The sequence below is a fragment of the Herpailurus yagouaroundi genome, unplaced genomic scaffold (assembly GCF_014898765.1).
Source record: "Herpailurus yagouaroundi ecotype Mexico unplaced genomic scaffold, PumYag 160, whole genome shotgun sequence".
Lineage (NCBI taxonomy): Eukaryota > Metazoa > Chordata > Mammalia > Carnivora > Felidae > Herpailurus > Herpailurus yagouaroundi.
The window spans coordinates 53,812,407-53,835,475 of record NW_024412401.1 but is presented as its reverse complement, the minus strand read 5'-3'; the positions used below and the strand labels follow the sequence as shown (position 1 = coordinate 53,835,475).

The 23,069-nt window shown below is 49.9% G+C and overlaps 1 protein-coding gene across 1 annotated transcript in view; it reads right to left on the bottom strand.

Moving 5' to 3' along the window:
* Positions 1–23,069, bottom strand: part of CFAP77 (cilia and flagella associated protein 77) — a 132,207-nt gene that overhangs the window by 107,997 nt on the left and 1,141 nt on the right. The window lies entirely within an intron of this gene.

Here is a 23,069-nt window from a genome sequence, read left to right as displayed (position 1 = left end):
GTGAGTTCGAGCCCCGCGTCGGGCTCTGTGCTGACAGCTCAGAGCCTGGAGCCTGTTTCAGATTCTGTGTCTCCCTCTCTCTCTGCCCCTCCCCTGTTCATGCTCTGTCTCTCTGTCTCAAAAATAAATAAACGTTAAAAAATAAATAAATAAATAAATAAATAAATAAATAAATAAATAAATAAAAAGTTGTATTTTCTGAATGGTCTTTTTATAAAAGTCACCCTGTATATATCTTCATGCCATGCAAAAGGGGTGGGAACAAATTCTTTGCTCATTTAATTGACTGGGATCAAATGCATAACTCGGCTTGATTTGGTCCAGTCCCACTATGGCAGGTTCAATGGTGGAATCCAAAAGACACATCCCCAGAACCTTCGAGTGTGACCTTATTTGGAAAATGAGTCCTTGCAGATGTAATTAAGGTAAGGCTCTTGAGCTGAGATCATCCTGGATTATCCATGTAGGCCCTAAATCCAATGAAAAGTGTCTTTATAAGAAAGAATAGAGGTGCCTGGGTGGCTCAGTCGGTTAAGCATCTGACTCTTGATTTCGGCTCAGGCCATGATCTCGCGGTCATGGGCTCGAGCCCCGTGTTGGGTTCTGCACTGACAGTGAGGAGCCTGCTTCGGATTCTGTCTCCCGCTCTCTCTGCCCCATCCCGCCGTCACTCTCTATCTCTCTCTTAAAATAAATAAAAATAAACTCAAAAAAAAAAAAAAAGTAAGAAAGAATAGCAGAAGGCAGACACACAGGAGAAGACCATGTGACCACAGAGGCAGAGACGGGAGTGATTCAGTCCAAGGAACGCCTGGAGCCCCCAGAAGCTTAAAGACACAAGGAAGGATTCTCAAAGATTCTCAGGGTGACACCTTGATTTCAGACACATGCTCTCTGAACTGCGAGGGAATATATTTCCACGGTTTCAAGCCATCCAGTTTCTGATGGTTTGTTAATGGCAGCCAGGAGAAAGGAATACACCTGCCAAACCCATAACCAGACTCCTGTCTCCTCGTTCCCTGGATTCTCCTGGGAAATGAACCTCTGCAGCTCAGGGACGGTGACACTGAGCCCCACAGCACAAGCACCCTGTTGTGCAAATGCCCTTGGGCAACAATAACGCAGACTCACTAGCATAAAATCCCACTTAGCAGATCGACAACAAGTTGAATCCTTTCTCTCTCTCTCTCTCTCTCTCTCTCTCTCTCCCTTCCTTCCTCTTTCTTTCTCTCTTTCTCTCTCTCTTTCTTTCTTTCTTTCTTTCTTTCTTTCTTTCTTTTTCTTTCTTTCACTAGTGGGTGCCAATGAAGTCATTAGCTGAAATCATCAAGCGTTTAAGGGGCTGAAATAAACATGGAGGACCCTGGGGTGCCCTCCTGGTATCGAAGGGTCAGGTCACGCTGGGCTCCGTGAAATAACATATGAATTGAATTCCTGCCGGGGCGCCTGGGTGAAGGCGCCCAACTTCGGCTCAGGTCACGATCTCGCGGTTCGTGAGTTCAAGCCCCGCGTCGGGCTCTGTGCTGAGAGCTCAGAGCTTGGAGCCTGGTTCAGATTCTGTGTTTCCCTCTCTCTCTGACCCTCCCCTACTTGTGCTCTGTTTCTCTCTCAAAAATAAAGAAAAATATTAATAAAAAAAAGAAAAAGAAAAAGAAAAGGGGTATCTGGGTGGCTCAGTCGGTTAAGCATCCAACCGCTTCACTAGGGTCATGATCTCGTGGTTTGTGAGTTCGAGCCCCGCGTCGGGCTCTGTGCTGACAGCTCGGAGCCTGGAGCCCGCTTTGGGTTCTGGGTCTCCCCCTCTCTCTGCCCCTCCCCTGCTCATGCTTTCTCTCTATCTCTCAATAGTAAATAAAAGTTAAAAAAAAAAAAAAAAAGTTTGAATTCCTGCCATCTCGGTGAAGCCGAACACTGATGGGATCAACGTTAAGTCTGAGCGCCGTGGACTCGTCTCATCAAACGCCACTTGGTATCAGCGACACTTCTTCAACTCGACTGGTCACTGCGCTGGAGGAGGGGGGAGGCAAGGCTTTCGTGAGCAAACTGGCCTCTTGGATTTGGGGGGGAGGATACTCTAAGAAGGGATTCGGATTCCTTTCATTTTTATTTTGTTCAAAGTGAGCACAGGCAAACCCCTCTTCCTAGAATATCGTTCTTATTGACAAGTGGAGATAAGAATCTCCCATCCCCAAAGATATGCTTGGTGACAGCTCACGGTGCGCTGAGCGGCGATGAATAAGAAAGGGTCTTCTGGCAAATTCTGAAGACGTCTGTCTCTCGGAACCCCCAACTGGAAGTCACAGCATTAAGTAAATAAATAAAGTAAGTGGGCAATCTCGCGGTGACATTTTCATTAGCCCACTCTCTTTCTGTCTCATTAGCCCTCGCGGGGGGAGGAAGGATTGTTTTAATTAGCAGGGTGGAGGAGTCCTGCTTGCCTTTCTTCCCCTCCCGCTGTTCGTGGGATTATCCTGTCAGCTCATAAATACAATACAAATCATTACAGCCCACAGAACCACCCCAGAAGGCGACAGAAGAAAGGGGATCCACCCGAGCCCATGTTAAGTGCCTCTGAACAATGCTCTCTCTCTAAGCATTCACGTCTAATTCAAGCGTAATATTGGGCTTTATCAAACGGCTCAATATCCTGTCACGGAGAAGCCCTTTCTCGTTTGGGACTGGCCATGTGTTCCCTCTTTTCTTCCTTTTGTGCTCCGCCCTGCCCAGGCAGAGCGCGCATCCGACAGAACGGCCATGCTCAGTGGGACCGCAGCTCCGAAGTCCCCGCTTGGATTTCCTTGCTAAACGCTCACATCGAAAGGCGGGCCAGGAGCAATCCCCCGAGTTCTCCCAACAAGTCCCTAGGTGCACTCCCGCTGCTTTTAGGCACTGGGGGTCTTGAAAACACACACGTTACTATTATCGGTTGTGTTTCGAGGAGGGGCGCCTGGCTGGCTCAGTCGGGAGAGCGGGCGACTCTTGATCTCGGGGTTGTAAGTTCGAGCCCCATGTTGGGTGCAGGGATCGTTTAAAAAAAAATAAAATAAAATCTGCAATCCGAAAAATAAATAAAATCTGTAATTGTGTTTCGATGGCACCACGTTCTGCGCACGGATGTTTTGCTTCTCCTGGAGGTGGAATTGTAGGGTCAGAACCTTCTCCCACCTGTGCCCAGAGCCACGTGCTCCTGCACGGAGAGCACCCTGTCCCGAAATCTTAAAATGAAAGTGTCTCAAGACATTCATAGACACGCCAGGTTACTGTTAACTAGGAAACAGTCTCCCAGGTGCTCATTAAGCCTCATGAAGAGGCTTAATGTCTCATGAAGAGACAAATGCGACTTGGTTTCTGCCCACAAGGAACCCACAAGAACAGACGCTTTAATACGTACACGAAAAGCGATGACAGAAAGACGTAAGGATATTGCAGAGGCGAAGAGGTAGGCACATGAACCATCTCAGAGCGGGGACGGGGTCAGGAAAGGCTCCCAGGGGAGGGCACTCCGAGCCACGTTTTAAACAATGAGTGGGGAACGGCCACGCGAGGACAGGAGGCAGGGAGTGTGCGTGGAGAAGCAGGAGCTGAGGCAGGGGAACCGTCGGCCCACAGGCAGGTGCCTGGTCACGCTGACCGTTCGTGCCATCCCAGGACGTCCTTCCTCACGGATGGACGCAAGAAGGAAAGGAGCACACATCGTGATAACACCTGGCAGGGAGTGATGTGTGACGAAAGTCTGTAAGGCACTCCACGCGTCGGCAAGTGGGGGCTGCCCACACAGACAGTACCAGCCATCATCAGTGCACTTGCCGCGTATTAGGTCCTCACCATTCCCTAAGCTTTGCACTTGGTTCTTTACATACGTTTAAAGCGGCAGAGAGAGAGAGGGAGACAGAGCATCCAAAGCAGGCTCCAGGCTCTGAGCTGTCAGCAGAGAGCCCGAGGCGGGGCTCGAACTCACAAACCGCGAGATCATGACCTGAGCCGAAGTCGGACGCCCAACCAACTGAGCCACCCAGGCACCCCTGGATAGTTTCTATTGGTATATTCGAGTTCACTGACTCTTCTGTTGTGTAGACTTTGACGTTGAGCTCATTCAGAGAGTTTCTTGTTTGTTTGTTTCAGATATTTTCACTTCTAAACTTTCCATTTGGGGGGGGGGGGCGCCTGGGGAGCATCCGACTTCAGCTCAGGTCACAATCTCACAGTTTGTGGGTCCAAACCGACCGTGTCGGGCTCTGGGCTGCCAGCTCAGAGCCTGGAGCCTGCTTGGGATTCTGTGTCTCCCTCTCTCGCTCTCTGCCCCTCCCCCACTCATGCTCTGTCTCTCTCTCTCTCTCTCTCTCTCTCTCTCTCCCCAAAATAAATACATATTAAAATAAAAAATAAACAAAATTTCCATTTTGTTCTTGTTGGTTCCTTTTTTTTAAATGTTTGTTTATTTTGGGAGAGAGAAAGAGAGTGTGCGCAAGCATGTGGGGGCGGGTGGGGGGTGGTGGTGCAGGGGGGCGGAGAGAGAGGGGGAAAGAAAATCCCAAGCAGGTTCCACACTGTCAGTGCAGAGCCCGACTTGGGGCTCAATCCCACAACAGGGAGATCATGACCTGAGCCGAAAGCAAGAGCTGGACGCTTAACTGACTGAGCCACCCAGGCGCCCCTGTAATTACCACTTTAAATCTTGATTGTTAATTCCAAATAGCAATCTATGAGGTCTGTCTCAACTAAGTGTCTTTTCGGTTGAGGGCGAGTCACGCTTTCTTATTTCTTTGTGTGCCAAGTAGTTTGAAATATACTCTAGACATTGTGACTCCGAGTGAGGTTCTATTCCTCCTAGGAATTTTTTGTTCTGCTTTGTTTTGTTTGCAAGTGGTTAACTTGATTGACCTCAAACTGAAAACTCTGTTGTCTGTGACGGGCAGCAGCTCAAATCCAAGTTCACTTATTTGAGCCTTCACTGAACTTTTCAGAGTCAGCCCCACTTATATGTGGTTTGAAGATCTTCCAGAGACTTAGGCAGAGTTTACACACCAAATTTGGACCTCTCTTCTCTGGTGCTCTCTTTTCCTGGATGCTTCTCTCATTTTCCAGTGACTATGGCTTCCTCAGATTCCGTCCTCTGGTTTTGCAACCACAAGTTAGACAGCACCACAAGTTTCCATCCAAGTTCTAGACGCCTCGCGCAGCACTGACTGTCGCCTGGCATTTCGCTGAAAGTCATTTTCCAAATGAGAGAGCCGTTTCCTGCTTTTCTCTCCTTCTGCGTGAGGACATCCTCCTCTGGCTTCTATATCCACCTGGGTGTGTTCCCTTGGCAGAGCCTTCAGGTCGTTGGTTTTTTTGTTTTTTGTTTTTGTTGGTTCGTATTTAAATCTTATCCAGAGCTTTTGATGTTATCTCTGGGAGGGTTGGTCTGAGAGGACATTACACAGAGGAGGAACACACGTCTGCTCCTGGGTAATACAATGGCTTTCCTGTGCTGCCTCCTCCTCCAGATACCTCAGGAAAGAGGAGGGGTTCTGTTGAGGTTTTCTGGTACCTTAGCAGTCTGGCAGGAGGAATTGGGATGGAAGGGTTTTTCTTCAGATCACGGCAAAGAAGTGATTTTCTAGTTTGTAGGGTAGCTCTGGTCGTTGGGGAAAAAAATGGAAACATTCTTTGTCAAGTTTAACGTACAGGTAGATGCTAAGGTCGCTTCTAAAACTTTTTTTTTGTAATGCTTTTATTTATTTTTGAGACAGAGACAGAGGCAGAGAGCCAGCAAGGGAGGGGCAGAGAGAGAGGGAGACACAGAATCCCAAGCAGGCTCCAGGCTCTGAGCTGTTAGCACAGAGCCCGACGCGGGGCTCGAACTCAACGAACTGCGAGATCGTGACCTGAGCTGAAGTCGGATGCTTAACTGACTGCGCCACCCAGGCGCCCCTAAAACTTTTTTTTTTTTAATTTTTTTTTCAACGTTTATTTATTTTTGGGACAGAGAGAGACAGAGCCTGAACGGGGGAGGGGCAGAGAGAGAGGGAGACACAGAATCGGAAACAGGCTCCAGGCTCCAAGCCATCAGCCCAGAGCCCGACGCGGGGCTCGAACTCCCGGACCGCGAGATCGTGACCTGGCTGAAGTCGGACGCTTAACCGACTGCGCCACCCAGGCGCCCCTAAAACTTTTTTTAAAGATAAACATAATTATCCTTAGGTCATGACTTGGAATGTTCCTTAATACATATCATGAGATGTAATGCCTAGAAAATCTTAGAAAGGAGAAATGAGATTGGCTCAAAATGGTGAACTGAGCACATATGTCTACCTTACCACCCTCCCAAAATACCATGAAAGGACAAAGAAAATATTTTTTTTAATGTTTATTTATTTATTGTGTGTGAGAGAGAATACAAGCAGGGGAGGGTCAGCAAGAGGGTGAGAGAGAGTCCCAAGCAGACTCTGAGCTGTCAGTGCAGAGCCCAACGTGGGGCTCCTGAGCCTAAATCAAGAGTTGGATGCTTAACCAACTGAGCCACCAAGGCGCCCCAAGAAAGTATTTTTCAAGAAGAAAAAAACCTGGTATGGTATAGGAAAACAAGAAAGAACTCCATCAGTGAACCAGAGATTTTGAGAAATTTCCAAGTGATCCAGATCAGACAGGATCAGACATACGGAAAAGCAAAACCAGAGGAAGCCACCACCAGAACAACACGTAGGGGATGACTGCTATGGAGCCAGGGAGTGTTCAGGAGAATGCCAAGTCGAGATCACACAGCAGATGAGGAACAGCTCTGGGGCAACAATCAGGGACTGAGATGCTGCTTTTGGAGCAACCAGGTTGGCTCAGCCTCTCTCCTTCCTGCATTCCATCATAAGCCCCCTAATGGATCTCCCCAGGGCCACCCTGGGCACTCCAAGCTGTTCTCTGCTCTGTAGGCAGAAGGTCTTTCCAGTACCAATCTGACCATGTCCTAAACTCTGATTACAGGGCTTCACTGGCTTCCATTACTCTTGGGTTTCAGGTCAGCTCCTTAACTGGCCTCCACTAAGGGCCTGCATGATCCCTGCCTCACACCATTCTCTCTCATCCCCACATCCCAGCCACACTGGGACACTCTCTCTACCACAGGCTCTTGGCACATGCTGTTCTAAGTGGCTGGAATACCCTTGTCCTTCCCCTTCATTCCACCCCAACCCCCATCCCATGCACACACATTCCTCCCCCGGTGAATTAAAATCTCAGCTCAGTCTTCATTTTACCCAAGTAGGATTCCCTGACTCCCATCTGTCTGAAGCCTCCCTTTAGATGCACCAGAAGCTTCTCCTCCTTGGCTGTCACCACACTTGAAAGTTCACATTTATCCACAATGTTTTGACTAATGCTCATCTGCCTGATTAGATTGTAAGGTTCCACAGAGTAATGATCAAGTCAAATTGGGTTCATCAATCTCTCTCTAATGCCTACCCCAGTGCCAGGCACGTATATTGGAAATTCAGTAAACGCTAAAGTATTTGTTGACTAAAACAAAAGATGGATGGGTGAGTGGACGGGTGGATGGATGGACGGATGGATGAATAGCTCTGTGGAAGGTAAAAAGAAGCATGTTGTGGAATCTGTCCTCCAGGAGAATTGTAGATGGTCAGTGACCCAAATTAGTTATGCTTAAATACCAACAAGGCAAAGGTACCATAGATGGCCCAAGACCGTATGTGATTATTTATCCTATGAGTGATCCACACCACATGCCGTTTCCACATCCTCATCAAGATGGCGGCCTCAAGTTCAACATGAAGGACGCCACTCTACTGATTGCCTCGTTATCCCTACCACAACCGACAGAGCACGGACCAGGACCTAATTCCAAAGCAGTCACAAAGTCCTAACCCCCAGAACCTCAAAGTGTGACCTGATTTGGCCATAGGGTCATTGCAAAGGTAATTCATTAAGATGAGGTCATAATGGAGTGGGCTCCCCAATGCAACATGACTGGTATCCTTATAAAAAGGGGAAATGTGGACATAGACACGTATGCAGGGAGAATGCCGTGTGAAGATGGAGACAGAGAGAGGCCTGGGACAGATCCTTTCCTCCAAGCTCCCAGAAGGAACCAGCCCACACCTGGATCTCCCACGTCCAGCCTCCAGGAATGAGGAAGATAAACCTGGGAATTTGAGCCACCCACGTTGCGTTGCGGTCATTTGTATCACAGCCCTAGCCAAGTAAAGCAGAGGGCAAAATCACCAGACCCGAGGACGACCAGAGAAGTCACGATGGGGCAGGTGGATGCGGGCCGGGCACCACAGGAGCTTCTGGTGGCAAAGGAAGGCGACAAAGCAGGGTCAGCTGCTACAGAAAGGGTGGGGCGTTCCCATTGGGAAGGACTCAGCGAACAGGCTGGGAGGGGGGGGGATCTTAGCTCAGCAAAGAAAAACATCCTACACCCAAATAGAAGCATCACGGCTGCCTGTGCCCTGCGGAAGGCAGTCCTGAGCTGCCCAGACCTGGCCGAGGCTGGCCCACGTGTGGCTTCAAACGTATTCTCCCCCCGCAGGCTTTGTGCATTGATAAATTCATTACGTTATTAGGCAGCGCCTTCTTTATATTTAGATGAATCACCACGTAATGATCACCTTGCCTGATTTAGATGGTGTCATTTTCAGAAATTATGGTTTAGACCCATCTTCCCTTCCCCCTCCCCCTCGGCCCTCCCTGGATTATTCCTGAGGAAGAAACCAATTAATAGTAGCTTGACTGTTGTAATGCAACCCCCGCTGTACAATGTAGCAATGCCTAATGGAGTTTTAATTTCCCCATGGTGAGTCAATATTTGCTTTAAGAAAGAAAAATGTCACCATAAACCACTGCCCCAAATGAATTTGGTAGCACAGAGGGTGAGAGAGTCTTCTTTTTTAGGTAAACAGCAACGGGATAGTGGATAGGGGGGGCGGGGGGGCGCAAGGGGGGGTGTGTGTGCGGATCTCACTCTTCACAAATAGGGTTGCCTGTGGTTTTTGCGGTTCCTTCAGACGGTGGCACTTATTAAATATTTTGCTTTGCAAATGCAGATAACTGTCAGAGACTCACCCACAGCTTAAAGGGGCCTGAAACAGAGTCATTATAATATAGACGAGGAACAATTTATTCCAGCCTATTAATAACTTGTGGGGAGCAGGAAGGCGAATAAACCATCAGGCGTCCCTCTTTGATGACATTACGGGGCCCTTCTCGTGTCCCTCCCGACCGGGGCTGTGTGTGGAAACCGGATCCTACTTTTTAAGAAATGGATTCGCCTCTTCGAGGATCACGTGAGGAAATAAAGTTCTGCGACCCTCCCTCTCATAATAAGTCTGTCCAAAAATGATGCTGCTCATTCCGTTGAAAGATAGTTTCATTTCCCTACTCAAAATTGGTATGAAAAATTTGCCTTGCCAAATGAACATTGTATACTGAACTTGTCAAATCCTTTCTCCTGACACAAATAAAAGATAACATTGGGTGGCAGCGTGTAAAACAGCCCTGACAAGATAGCAGAGGGAAGACAAAGAAATATACATATTTTGATTCTCTCTGTTTTAGAAGCTGGGGCTGGGGGTGGGCGCCGGGCGGGATGACTGCCCAGCCTGTGAATGCTTCAGGTAACGATCGAACAAGTCACTTTCATGTAGATTTTCAATGGTATAATGACCCTGTTTCCAATTAGCCAAAACATGACACAATTTCAACTTTTATGGCGGCAAAAGCTGCCAGGGAGAAGACCAGCTGAGTGACAACACTCTTCATTCAAAAGTTTACGGGTGCACCGTGGGGCTGTAATTACCAGCTCGAACACAGTGGGAAATTATTCCTAGCGTGTTTAAAAATAAATAAGGTAAATGATCACCCTTTCATTAGATCTGTACTCATACCATATAAGTGACTTTTTTTTTTTCCTATTAAAATTGTTGATTGAAGGCCGTTAGCTGTTTATCAGCTCAAAATTACATTTCTGCTCTCTCAGGGGCTGCTGCCGCTAAGAATCACACTCGGCGCCTAGTTAGGAACAAGAAAAGACTCCTAAAACTGCAATTTCAGGGGGAAAAAAAAAAAAACCACAAGCAAGAAACCCAGATTGCACCTCTGAGTCCCCAAAGGCATCACGCTTCTTTGTTCTGCTAAGAATAATTAACCTCAATCTCAGCTCGGGGTCCCTAGATTGATTATCATAGTCATTTAAATACTGTAATCTCATTTTCAGCATTGGGGGGAGGAGGGGGGCAGAGGGGGGAGCGAGGCTAGAGAGAGAAAGAGAGCAAGGCTGGGAGGGAAGGAGAAAACAGAATAAATTATCTGACAAAGGGACGCGGGCCTTTCTGCTCACAGAGCCTATTTCGGATCCTTCCACTTGATTGGAAGAGTTGATGAAGTTTAAATGAAGCAGAATTAGAACCTCAGGCTGCTGAGTATTGACGCCCGCTCCGTGAGAATGTGCAATTCAATAGCCCCGGCTTCAGCGGCAAACAACAGAGAGACCTAAATGGTGTAATCTTCAATCGAATCTAACATCCACACTGACAAGGCAAGGTAATGAGTTAGGCCAGATCAGGCCTGTTGGTTAAAGAAATTAATCCCTCCCGCCGCCCTGAAGGGTTTTGATGCCTATTGTGTGGGCCCCCGTCCCAGTCTATCTAAATGCTAACTAACTGGGAGGGTGAGCCGGACTGTGCTTTTTTTCATTGCTGCCGCTAATCTGATAACAATTTGCTCTCCCTGATTAGGGAGGCGGGGAGGGGGCGGGGGTGATGGGTGGGAGCGGAGGAGGGGCACCTTCCCTTTGGAAGAGGGGAGGCCGTTGGGCTCAGCCGGGATGGCAGTTGTGTCCCCAGCCTCGAAAGCGCCCCAGCCAGCAGGTAGATGCGCACGACCAGAACGACCTAAACTCTAGACTTCTGTGGGAAACCAGGTGTCCGCACACCTTTTCTCCTTGAAACCATTCGTGCACCCCGAGTGCAGGCTCCTGATGTCCCAAGCAGGCGCCACATCCCTCGCGCTCTGTGGCCTCCGCGTGGGGCTTACTCCAGACGTCCCCCCCAAACACACCCAAGCTCGAGGTATCCCATTACTCCCCTCGTGGGGCTGTTCCTACCTCTAAAATGACTTTCCCTCCTCCAGGCCCGGCCCCCACCGAGTGCGGTCCAGTCCTGAGGGCGCTCCAGGCCCGGGACCCTCTCCTCTTGCTAACCAACTCTGTTAAGGGTCTCGTGCACCTTACTGGGTTCGGTCTCGGGCGGCCACTTCCTGGCATGTGGGCAGGTGCTCAACGGGACGGCGCTCCTCCCGCCCCCGGATGATGCTGACCCTTTGGATCAATGTAGATTCGATGATGACTGTGAACAGGATTCTTCTCTCCATCGGGACAAAGGAGGGTCGGGGTTGTGGGGGCAGGGGGACTCCCACAGGGCTGCAGCGCCAGCCCCTGCTCCCCCATATACCCTCTGTGTGACCTCGGGCGTGTTCCTGAGTCTGTCTGAGCTCAAAAGTTCAGTGACCTTGCAGAGCTGAGTATGGAAGAGGCTGGCACTTGGCAGGTACTCAAACTGTGGCACTAATCGTCACCGAGTTCTGATTTGTGCAACGGTCATGACCACGGGCCGTGGCGACACAGCCCTGGCTCGAAGCCCGGCTCCTCCTCGAATTCACTGGGTGACTTCGGGCAGCTCGTGTAACCTCCTGAAGCCTCAGCTTCCCCATGTGTAAAATGGGAGGACGGCAGTCCTGTCTCCTAGGACTGACTGTTGCAGAGATTTCAAGGAGACGGTGGCTGAGAAGGGCCAGCACAGTGCCTGGCACGCAGTGGGCTCTGTGGAGGGCGGCTGCTGTCAGCCGGCCCAGCTGGCCAGATGGGGCTGCACCCAGAAGCTTCCTGGGAACCCAGACGCCGGGCCTCAGCCTCCTGACGCTCCCGCTCCGGGAGAAAAAGTCAGGCCCGCGAGCATCCTGCCAGGCGATTCGGGGGACGATCCACAGAAAGAAGCAAGCAGCCGCCTAAGAAAAGACAGAGCCTTCAGAAACGCCAGACAGGCACGTTCCTTTTAGAAGGGAAGTTTCTGAAAGACTCGCTCAAACCTCCGAATTTATGCCCACTGGGCGCCTACAGAGAGAGCAAAATCTTCAGTGACAGTTTATGAAGGTTCTGGAGGCAGCCGTGAAGCCCGGCACTCGCCCCTGAGGGACCCTGGGTGTCACTCCAGCAGGTTTCCTCAAAGGGCTCGGTGGAAACTTGGAGTGTGACAGGCTGGGGGGGCTTGTTTAACTTGCAAAACGTAAACAAATCGCAGTCGCTAACCCTCGCCATCGCCCGCGCGTCCAAACGTGGGGCCTGGCAGGGGGCGCGTCGATGGGGCCTTTCCAGCAGCTTCCACAGCAGAGGGCGCCCACGGCTTCCCCCAGGAGAACCACAGCACCCCCAGCGGGGCTCACCCCTGATGTGTCCCCATCAGCGCTGGCGCCTTGACCCCGCTGTTGATTTGGGGGCCTGCCTCTCAGCCCAGAGATCTGTTCTCTGTGCCGTTTATTTCCACTTACTTTGGCCCCTGAGGTTCTCACGGCCCCCTCAAGGCCGGACTGGCACCTAACAGCCCCTCCACAAACATTCTGCAGGTGGTCGAATAAGCAAATGGAAGGTTGGCTTAGGGTAATTCTCGGGAAACCCACTTGGGTGTGCAGGACCCGAGGCCTAGATTCTCCCAAGGTTTCAGGGTCACCAAGAGCATGCAGGACACCTGGGCATCAAGAGCATTGGTCCCTGTGGTCCTGGGGCCTGGTCCAGGAGAAGTGTGAGATGCTTAGAGAGTGAACAAATGCGCGAACAAATGACATGTAACCTGGCAGGGACCCGAGGACGCTCAGATCTGGTCACCATTGCATCCCCCCCCCCACCCCGCCGTGGGCCCCTCCAACATGCCATCCCTCTTCCTAGAACGCTTGCTCTCCCCCAGTCAAAGCGGATTCACCCTGAACCTAATGAAGCTTCCTTGCACGTGGCCCCTTCCAAGGCTTTGGACTTAATTTCCAACATTATTTATCTGTTTATTTTAACTTTTATTTTGAGAGAGACAGCGCGAGCGTGAGTCAGGGAGGGGCAGAGAGAGAGAGAGAGGGAGACAGAGAATCCCAAGCAGGCTCCACACTGTCAGCACAGAGCCCGAAGTGGGGCTCGAACTCACGAACCACGAGATCGTGACCTGAGCCGAAGACAGACGCTTAACCGACTGAGCCACCCAGGCGCCCCATTTACCTGCTTCTTACAGAGGGTTCCCCAAACTGCATAAGCTGTAGACCATACAACACTGGATCCACCTGTGGCCCCCCCCCCCCACCGCCCCCACTCCAGCTCCCTACACACACTTCCCAATCCTTGTGTCAGGCCCTGTGGCCTGGGAGGCGCTCCCTTGCCTCCCCCCCAGCCAGGTGCTGCCCTCAGCCCTGAGCGAGGATCCCGTCCGTGCATCTGTCCCACTCCACTGTCTGTTTTTTGTTTTGTTTTGTTTTGTTTTATTTTTTTTTCCAACGTTTTTTATTTATTTTTGGGACAGAGAGAGACAGAGCATGAACAGGGGAGGGGCAGAGAGAGAGGGAGACACAGAATCGGAAGCAGGCTCCAGGCTCCGAGCCATCAGCCCAGAGCCTGACGCGGGGCTCAAACTCACGGACCGCGAGATCGTGACCTGGCTGAAGTCGGACGCTTAACCGACTGCGCCACCCAGGCGCCCCTCCACTGTGTGTTTCTATGGCAGTTTCTGCTCATCAGATTAGAAGCTGAGGGCAAAGCCCACAGCCAGGTCAGTTTACCCCCATGTCCTGGGTGCCCAGCTCTGGGCCGGGGGCGCCGCAGGTCCTCAAAAGTGTCTCTTAATTCGAGCAGTGAGTGAATGAATGGATGCATGTATGTCCCGCTCCCGTCCTGATAGCGTCCACAGGATCGCACAGTTGTTCCTTCTTAACGAAGACACTTTGCCCACCTCGGACTCTTGTCTGTGCCTTTGCGCAAGCCAGCCCCCCTCCGGGTGGCCCTCCTCCCCCACCGCCCACTGGCGTCCGACCCGTGCCACGGCCCCAGGCCAGGTGCATGAGGTCTGAAGGCTGCCCTGGCGTTCCAACACCGCTCCTGCCTTCCCTCCGAAATATGGCCCCTCTGGCCCCTCCTCCCCTCTCCTTGGCCTTTAGTAACTTTGACTTGGCGGTAGCCTGCAGAGGCCGGCTCTCCCGTGATCCAGACCAGCTTCTTGGAAACGAATCCTTAAACCACCTGTGTTTCCACCCGTGGCTTGTGCACTTGCCGGGACTTACTAAGTATTTGCTCAGGGACTGATGGGTCCATTAACAGTCTCAAATACATACTGGAAAATAAGCACATAAGCAGGCAAGCCAATGGCTCTGTTCTGAAAGACCTGCCGGGGGGCAGAGGGGTGCTATGAAGGCAGTGGTACATAGCGGGGACATTAAGACAAGGCAGCACTTGAACGTGGCAAGACAGACAAACTCACTGCTTCCTAGTAACGTTGCGCGGCCAAGCTGCCAGCGGATTTTCCAATTCCCTTCACTGAAATGTTACAGCCTCAAGATCTCTCTCCGGGGGCCCGGCTGGCTCTGTCCGTGGGGCGAGCAAGTCCTGAGCTTGGGGTTGGGGGTTCGAGCCTCACATTGGGTGTAGAGATTACTTAATAATAAAATCTAAAAAAAAGGGGGGGGGCTCCTGGGTGGCTCAGTTGATTAAGTGTCTGACTTCAGCTCAGGTCATGATCTCCCAGTTCGTGGGTTCGAGCCCTGCATCGGGCTCTGTGCTGACAGCTCAGAGCCTGGAGCCTGCTTCGGATTCTGTGTCTCCCTCTCTCTCTGCCCCTCCCCCACTCACACTCTGTCTCTCTCTGTCTGTCTCAAACATTAAAAAATTTTTTAAAAAAATCAAAGGAAACTTAAAAAATTTTTTTTCATAATAAATAATCTAAAAATAAAAAGAGATCACCCCTCTCAACACGTCCTTGGGCCCCCACTGCCGGCAGTGGGGGGGAGGGGTTTTGTGCTGTGGCATCCGAGCTCACGAGGGCCTTTCCTCTGGTACTGTGATGCAGCTTAGACATAATGACCGGCCATCTAGCCGAGCTGTAGCCTTTCACTAATACCGGGCCCTGGAATCAAAGACTTTCCAGATCTCTACTTTCATCCCTCTGGACAAACACAAGAGATTTTGATCCACACAAAGAAATTTATCTTGTACACTTCTGGGCTCATTGGTTTCCCAAATATGTATTGTTTGGTACGTATAAAAGATCAAAAATCCTTCTTTTGGGCTCATTATGTGTTTTCCACGATGCCTTTGGCCGGCCGTGCTCCACCCTACTCCGTGTGCTACTCGTGGTGACCTTTCTGCTCATTGACCCACATGAGTCCGTTACTCGACCAACCACTGATGTGCCTATAAATTCTTGGGTGGAAAAATACAGCTGATTTCTTTATAAAGCACATGTATTTGCTTCCCTAGAATGCTAAACTTAGTGCCACAATGAGAGCGTAGGGGCCATGCTGGGGCTCTGGCCCACCACGAGCTTGATTTCTGGCGTACCAGATCCATCCCGTTTAAAATCCCATATGACTTCTGAGGCACCTGGGTGGCTCAGTGGGTTAAGTGTCTGACTCTTGATTGCAGCTCAGGTCATGGTCTCACGGTTCGCAGATCGAGTCCCAAGTTGGGCTCTGTGCTGAAAGTGTGGAGCCTGCTTGGGATTCTCTCTCCCTCTCTCTCTCTCTCTCTCTCTCTCTCTCTCTCTCTCTCTCTGCCCCTCCCCTGCTCATGCTCGCTCTTTGTCTCAAAATAAAGAAATAAACATTTTTAGAAATCCCACATGAGTTCATGCTGAGAAAAACCAAACCAGGGGCACCCGGGTGGCTCAGTTGGCGAAGCGTCCGACTTAGGGCTTAGGTCATGATCTCGCGGTTCGTGGGTTCGAGCCCCGCGTCAGGCTCTGTGCTGACGGCTGGGAGCCTGGAGCCTGCTTGGGATTCCGTGTCTCCTTCTCTCTCTCGGACGAACGCTTAACCGACTGAGCCACCCAGGCGCCCCTGACATACAACGTTATATTGATTTCAGGCATACAACGTAGTGATTTGACAATTACGTACGGTACCAAACTCTCACCACGACAGGTGTAGTCACCCTCTGTGGGCGCCACTCTTTTTCAACAAGAGCGCTAAGGGGGAACAAAGCAGCCCAGGGGGTGGGTTTGTCTCGTTACGTCTTTATTTTATAAGTTCAGATTTACAACTGTACTTAAGGGCGATTGATGATCTCACTGAATCCTCACGACTCCCCCATGGCCAGGAGCCACCTACTATCACCCGCTTCACAGACGGAACACGGAGGCTCAAAGGTGAGGAACCTCACAGGTGGTACAGCGAGAAAGTGGCTGAGACAGAGCTCCCCCTTGGATCTCCCTGGATCCAAAGCCTGCTGTCTGCTCCGCTCTGTTGGTCTACCTGCCCAGGAGGAGGCTAGTTGTATGGCTCCCTGCCTGTTACTACATTTGTGCGGGCGTGTGGTTGTGTGACAACAGTAGCTACGGCCTGGAATTGTTTCAACGGTCCTCACTGATTCAGGAGCTTGAAAGGAGAGTCAAGGAGCAATTTCATCAACAGTTGAATTGTTACCGATGACCACAAGCGCTCTCATTTCTTTTTTTTTTTTTTCTCTGTAACAAAGACGAAAGCCGGACGAGAAGCACGCAACGTTTACAACGTACGCTAAAATCAACCGAACCGCGGTGTGATTATGACTGGTGCATTCGCTGGTTTTTGCCTGACCAGCCAGAAGGTTCTGAAGCGGGAGCAACGGCCCAGCTGATGGGTCTGAGGCTGAGCAGAGCCCGGCTCCCAGGGGCCGTGGCAGAGTGCTTACGGACACCGTCCTACACAAATGGATTTGCCCAGCTGGAGAGTCCGGAAGGATCTGTGCTTGGTTACAATCCCTCCCTATCTGTGACACATCGACCACCGTTCCAGCACAGACACAGAACTGATACCCCCCAAACTCGTCAGTTCAGTAGCTGATGAGTGGTCTCCAGGGTTAGCATTTCACATAGAGCACGTTTCACTGAGTTCCTTCAGTTTTTTAATTATACTTCTTAAGCAGTTGAAGATGTATTTCCTTTTATTTTTTTTAAGTTTATTCGTTTATTATTTCTGAGAGACGTAGTGCAAGCAGGGGAGAGGCAGAGAGGGAGACACAGAATCCCAAGCAGGCTCCAGGCACTGAGCTGTCAGCACAGAGCCCGACACGGGGCTCGAACCCACGAACTGCGAGATCATGACCTGAGCCGAAGTCGGATGCTTAACCAACTGAGCCACCCAGGCGCCCCAAAGATGCATTTTTCTTAAGAAGAGTGTGACCCAGCCCTTTTATGGGGACTCCCATGCTTTGAGAGGCCACTGAACAGCTTGAAAACCACTGCAATAGAAAACAGGGATTTGAAATCGCGTCCGCCAGCTGTAAATCAAGAACGTGTCTTTCAAATAAAGGAGAAGCGGCCTTAATTACACAATGAACAACACTTAAGCCTGGAAGGTTCTGGAAGGTCCCAGAAGCGACTGCTGAACTCAGAGTTCTTCCCGGGGGAGTGGCCTTCCCACCGTGCTGCAGGGTTCTGAGGGCCACGCAACCAGAAGGTGGCCGAGTCCAAACCTGAGGGAACCCCGATTCCGAGAGTCTATCTGCATTAATGTGTTAGAACCAAAGCACTCCTTTTCCAGAGGGACAGAGGAAGGTGGGCTCCTCCCTCAGGGCAGCTGCCCCAGGCCGTGGTGAAAAGCCTAGGAGGCAGGAACTTGCCTGGCTTTCTGAAAAGCCCACAGGTTTGAGCAGATAGACGGGCTCACTGCCTCAACTCCTGCCCACCAAACGGTATCAGTGGGCACTGGGAGGGGGGAAGCTTTTAAAAAGAAGAAAGTATAAAGGACCAAGAGAGACAGAAACCCACGGCTTACCCTAGAGAAATGAACCCTACCTACTGGCCAGCCGAGAGGGGCCGTTAGGATGCGCAGTTCATTTCTCAGCGCCGCCCCCCCATCCCCGCCAATGTTTTATTTTCACCTGTTACATCCTAATCGAATGTAAAAGGATTTGAGCGATCAGAGGTACATTCCCTACAACAGATAAAGCCGAAGGTAACATGTTCCGATTTTACTCAAACGTAATAAAAAGACTGACCCACGCTGGGATATTTGTACAACTGTGTTTGTCTGCCTGCCTTCTTTGCGTATGCATTTATGCTCACCAGCATCAATATTTATTAGAGATGTTAAGCCATTAGTGGGCATGGTGTGGTTGCCTAATTTTGTAGAGCATCCAATTTGAACACACTGGCTCTCAACAAATGCTTCCTCGTGACGGTAACGATAACAATGCCAGCAGCGGGGCCTGGTCTCATAAACCAGAACTCCCCTTGGGGTGGAAACCTTTGAACACTTCGGATCTCAAGAAGGTGAAATCATTTGGTCCCAGAGGGCTGAATTTTTCCTAGTCTGCCCCTGATCAGAATGTAACTCCTCCCACTTCAAGGTCCAGCTCCAGGTCTGTTCCTTCACTAAGCCCACCGAGTCCTGCTCAGCGTTTCCTCGCCCTAAATCTGAACCCCCTGGCTGGTGCCTTTCACTTGAAAGTTACAAGGAGGGACTCCATGATTTTCTTTATCCGATTAGGCACGTGTTTGCCTGCGTGTGTGTGTGTGTGTGCGCGCGTGTGCGCAATAATATGTATATAAGCAATGCACACGTATATACATATATATACATACGCACATATATACACATATATACAATATATATATGCAACATACGTATATACAAACATGTACAATATACACATATACAATCCACCTCCCCAGCTAAATAGTTAAATCTCCTTGTGGTTTGTGGGCAGGGCAAGGGTGGAGTTCTGAACCTGTTTCTATGCCCCCTCAAGACAGTTTAGGATGGTGCTGGTCACTTAGTAAACGTTCAATAAACACTTCTTGGCTAGCCACAAATCCTGAGAAATCAGTAGAGCTCACATGGGAAGGAATCTTGAGGAAAATGCTATTGGAATCAGGCTCGTTGGCGGACCATTGTTGACTGCCTGCAGTGTGGATGCAACCAGTCTGGGTTGCCGTGAATTAACTGATTGTGTAATGTGGCCAAAAGGACATGGGGTGGAAGTCCAGAGACACGAATCTCATCCCACCTCTGTGACCAGGTCAGAGGGCACCTTGGATGAGTCTCTTTCTCTCTCTGGGCCTTCACATCCTCAAAAAAAAAAAAAAAAAAAAAAAATTGGACTAGATGTCTGTAAGCCTCCTTCCAGCCCCAAACGATGTGATCTTATGACTCTATTTTACAAATGCATGCACTTCTTATTTGTGACATAAACCCCCACAGAAAAACAAAGTCAGTAATAAATTATGAAAAAATCGGGTGCCATGATCAGTTGCACTTTCCAAGGGTGCTCAACTGAATAAATTCCACCCCTGTACGTTGCCTGCCTCTCCAGGGCGACAGAAGATTCAAGGCTGTCAGTGGAGCAAACCCAGCAGTCTCTCCCTATAATTGTATTGACAGGATATCAGCTCAGTTTCGATGGCAGGCAGGGTGCACCCTGACAGGTTCTGTGAAGGAGCCTTGAAGGCTATTGTAGCAGGATTCTATGTTGAGTCACAGAATTCTGGGGGAAATGGGAATCAAGCAGAAAGAAGCTGGGTTCTTTCTCTGTTTAATTTTATTCCTCCCGGAGAGTCACATTTGAAGGAAGACTGGCTAACCGCACGTCACTTTGTACAATAGAGTAGAAGCCCTCTCTAATGGAAAATATTTAACTCTTTTCTTGTGGCCACATAAAACACCCAGTTGATTCAATCGGTCCCACTAATAACCAGTGGGCTTGATTTTAAATGAGGCAAGTAGTTGTTGAGCATTTGTAGATAAAATACCTGCTTGGATGTCTGCGTTTTTTCACTTTTCACTTGGTTACTGCGGCATCTTGCAGACATGTTCTTGAATAACTGATGCGTATACGTCCTGGCAAATTCCATGGGTGTGAAATAGCAGTGTTGGGTTTGTTCAGGCAGTGTGTCTGCATTTTAAATTAAACAAATCCTGATCGTATTCACTGCAGAAAACAATTTGAGCAACAACCCCCCCCTCCAATATGGTGGAATAAACAACTATTTCTAAGGTGGTATATATTTCGATATAGATGCAACCTTCAGCTTCTGACTTAGATAAGACCAAAATATACTCCCATTGCACTCATCCTCTTAAAGACAACCTTGGGAGAGGGCACTCCCACCTCTGCCACACACAAGAAGGTGCGCTCTCATGCGGGGGTCCGGAAACGTGCGCCTGTGACTCTGGCACACCGCCAAGAAGAAATCCACAAGCCGAGCCTCAAAACACAGCAACATATGTTTAAAAATAGTTTTTAAAGACTGCAGAGTCTGGAATACTTTCAGTTTCCTTAGCTTTAAAGCCAAGAATCCCAAAGTTTTTTCATAATTTAAATTCCGTTCAGGGGCACCTGGGTGGCTCAGTCGGTTAAGTGTCCGACTTCGGCTCAGGTCGTGATCTCACGGTTCGTGGGTTCAAGCCCCGCGTCGGGCTCTGTGCTCACAGCTCAGAGCTTGGGAGCCTGCTTCAGATTCATAGTCTCTCAAAAATAAATAAACCTTTCAAATAAATAAATAAATATTGTTTAAATATAAGAAGCTGTTTGGAGTGGTAAAAGAATGCTGGGCTGGGAGCCAGGGAACACAGATTCTAACCCGGGCTCTGTCAGAACCTTGGGCAGAGGGCCCACCACAGATGGCCCCAGTGTACCCATTTGTAAGGAGGGGCCTGGAAAAGGTAATGGTCAAGTTTCCTCATTGCTCTCAAAGGTCTCTGCAACTTTTACTTAGGTCAGGTTTTGGTCGAAAATCTTGGAGAGGGTGGCAAATATCGAAATGTGGACCCAATCTCAACTGCTACAGAAAGTAGCTCATAGCCCATCAAGAACCAGAGGGAGGAAAGTAAGAAGAAAAGGCTAGCTGTCCCTGACCCGAGAAGAGCGGGGCACGATCACCAGTGATGTCCCTGCCGCTCAGGCTGAGTCACCACTGGCCAGGACAGTCCGGCCCTTCCTCTCCTGCCTTGAAGGCAGGACACCCAGCCGTGGGTCAGTAATCTCCTGCACATTTGCCAACCCCGAAGTTCAGGTCCGGGAAGGAATCAGTGACCGGATTCGTTGTGGAAGCTGTTCAGCTAGTGCCATCCAGAGGCCAAAATACTGTCCTTCTTGATATACGGGGTGAGCAAAAGGAAAAGAAGGAGGGGGGATTTTTACTCATCTGCGTATATTATTTTTTTTTTTTTCAACGTTTTTATTTATTTTTGGGACAGAGAGAGACAGAGCATGAACGGGGGAGGGGCAGAGAGAGAGGGAGACACAGAATCGGAAACAGGCTCCAGGCTCTGAGCCATCAGCCCAGAGCCCGACGCGGGGCTCGAACTCACGGACCGCGAGATCGTGACCTGGCTGAAATCGGACGCTCAACCGACTGCGCCACCCAGGCGCCCCTCATCTACGTATATTATATATATGGTGTGCATATGTATGATACACATATATGCATGTGTGCATATGTGCATATATATACACATAAACGCGTACGTGTAATACATGTGTTTAGATACATATACCTATAGGTATGTGTGTGTATACATGTGTGTGTGTGCATATACAGTGGCCTCTTGGACAAGCCAGAGGGTTAGGGGTGATGACCCCCGAGCAGTCAAAGCTCCACCAAAGCTTTTTTGTAAGTAAGCTCTACACCCAAGGTGGGGCTTGAACTCATGACCATGAGATCAAGAGTGGCACACTCTACCGACTGGGCCAGCCAGGTGGGACCACTGTAACATCTGACTCCCCCCAAACCTAACGACTAACAGCCTACTGTTGGGCAGAAGCTTTGTAGCCCACAGTCAATTAACACATATTTTGCATGTTATACGTACTATATACTGTATTCTTTTTTTTTTAAATTGTTTTTATTTCTTTTTGAGACAGAGAGAGACAGAGCACGAGCAGGGGAGGGGCAGAGAGAGAGGGAGACACAGAATCCGAAGCGGGCTCCAGGCTCTGAGCCGTGAGCACAGAGCCGGACGCGGGGCTGGAACCCACGAACTGGGAGATCAGGACCTGAGCCGAAGTCGGACGTTTAACCGACTGAGCCACCCGGGCGCCGCTATGTACTGTATTCTTACAATAAAGCAAACTAGAGAAAGGAAAATGTTATTAACAGAATCATAAGGAAGGGGAAAAAAAGCATTTATGGTACTGCACTGTGTTGATTTTTTTAAAATCTGCATATAACTGGGCCGGCATAAGATCAGATTTGCATTGTTCAAAGGTCAACCGTATATAGCTTGGGGTGGGCATCACACACTCCTAATTCACCGTGGAGAACACTGCTAACTTCATAATGCCGTTTATTTTATATGTAAGGAGAGTGGGGTTGGCCCACTAGTACCTGCCTGGGTGAAAGCAGCGATCTAACACCCAAGCAGCTGATCAGAGGCGGAGGACTTGATTCTCCCCTTGATCCCAGAATGGTGAGCCCCATGTGTCCACCGAGAGCGGCTCTTCTCACCGAGAGGTAAGTAAAGGACCTTGTTCCACTTTGGTGGGGGTGCTAAGGGTCCATACTAAGTGTAAGGGTGCCGGTGTCATAAGCCCCCCGAGAGGGTGGGGGGTGGCCCACGAGAATAGATTGGGGAACACAAGAGGAGAGGGTCAGTGCTTTCGCAGGAGGCAATGAACTCAGCTAATTCTAGCGCGGCGGTTAAGAAAGCCCAGGTTCCCCGTACCAAAAAGCAGAAAACAACAGCAAAAACCTCTGGGCTCTAATGAGCTCCTGGCGTTCAGGTACAACGTTACTGAATCCATGGTTACCACCTGCGCCTTCCACTTCCGGCACCCGGGAACTAGGCGCATTTTTGAAAGCACACTGCCCTCCAGTGGCGCGAGATAGACTTGCTCCCTGACCGGCTCCCCGCGGGGG